The 1,616-nt window shown below is 61.6% G+C and overlaps 1 protein-coding gene across 4 annotated transcripts in view; it reads right to left on the bottom strand.

Annotated features, from left to right (window-relative positions):
• CLK2 (CDC like kinase 2) overlaps positions 1–1,616 on the bottom strand; it is a 13,670-nt gene that overhangs the window by 9,985 nt on the left and 2,069 nt on the right. The window lies entirely within an intron of this gene.

Here is a 1,616-nt window from a genome sequence, read left to right on the forward strand (position 1 = left end):
GCCGGCTCCGCCCCGCCCCGCTCCGTCCCCGTCCCTCCTCCATCTTTTGCCGCTTTTAGGCGACCTCGCCGACCGCTAGGTTTGCAGATTTAAAGGAAAGGGCGGTGATTTGGGGAGCGTCGCCGCTGCGCCAAGCTTTTCAGGCTGGGCGGCGAGGTCTGCTTCTCTAGAGCCTGAAACATCCGGTCCTCAGAGCAGCGCGGCGACCTCCCCCAGCAGAGCGACCCCCCGCCTTTGGTCCTAAACACAAACTGTGCACGTGTGCATTCAGCCCGGCGGGGCACGGCTGCGGGGGAAAGGCTGGGGCAATGCGGGGATGGACAATCGGCTGCCGAAAAAGGCGAAGTCACTTCGGACCTGTGTATTATGTACTTACGCATCGCATGAGGAGCGTACGCTTACTGAATTGAAAAAGAAAAGAGAAGGGGACGTTGAGGCAAACTGGGCAGTGACAGACGCTGCAGAAGGAATTGAGAAGCAGAAAGGGAAGTGAAAAAGGACCTGAGGAAAACTGCATTCAAGTCGGAATATCGGAGGGGAGCTGGGGCGGAGGACTGCAGAGGGAGATCAGATCAGTAGCCAGAGACGGCTTGGGAAGAGGTCCCCAAAATAGAAGAGGAAGGGCAGTGAGGGGCCAAGCGGACAGAAAGGGAAATTCACTTCCTCCTCCAAGAACACCTTCCCGGGTCAGCGTCCATTCAACAAGCATCTACTGATGTCCGCTGTGCCCAGCACGGTGCCAGGTTCTTTGGGGCTTCGCAGTCTAACGGGAGAGAAAGCCCTGTGACTAGATAATGGCAGCCTTGTGTCCAGAAGGGTTATGAGCAGAACAGCGGTGCCCTGGACACTGTTGGAAAGTTCTAGACGAGACCCGACCAGGGGAAAGGTTTGGAAATGTGTCTCTAGGTTTCCCAGAGGAGATGAGATCGGAACCAGCTGTTGTGTCCTCAGCATCCACTCGGCGATGGGCAGAGTCGCGTTTGGTGAAGGTTGGCAGAAAAAAAACATAAGAAAGTTCAATACCAGGGTGAGCAGTGCGGGGAACGGAAGAAGGGAATATGCCCGGGGAGTGCTGAGCGAAAGGAAGTGGAATCCAGGACGTCCATGAGCCAGAGTGGCCATTCCCCGCCTCTCCCATCGGTCCCCAGTTCCTCGCCCTCCTGTCCCATCAGCTACAACACCCGTCCGGTTTTCCCGCCGCTTGCAGCGGCTCCACCTCCCTGGCAGTCGGTGAATAAAAGCCCAGCTCCAGGCCACGCCCCCTCCGCGGCTCGGGCGGCGTTTTCCGTTTCCCTTCTCCTCCTACGCTTGGAGGACCGCCCCTATTCGCCAAGCCCCGCCCATCTCGGAAGCCCCCCGGGATACCCACACCATTGGCCCCGCCCCCTCCGGGGATGGCTCTCGGGCGGCCCCGCCCACGCCTGCCCTGCCCAGCTTGCTCGCGGACCTCGCCAGGGGACGCAGCTCACCCCGCCCGCCGCTCGCGGGAGAGTGTCCCCCACACCCCTTCTGCCCCGCCCGCCGGCAATTCCCAGCCCACTCCGCCTCCGCTCCGGGCCTGCGGGGCCGCGCCGGCCCGACTCCGGGAGGGGCCGGGGGTCCCGGATGGCAGGGGC

This window comes from Myotis davidii, unplaced genomic scaffold, assembly GCF_000327345.1.
Source record: "Myotis davidii unplaced genomic scaffold, ASM32734v1 scaffold208, whole genome shotgun sequence".
In the NCBI taxonomy this organism is placed as follows: Eukaryota; Metazoa; Chordata; class Mammalia; order Chiroptera; family Vespertilionidae; genus Myotis; species Myotis davidii.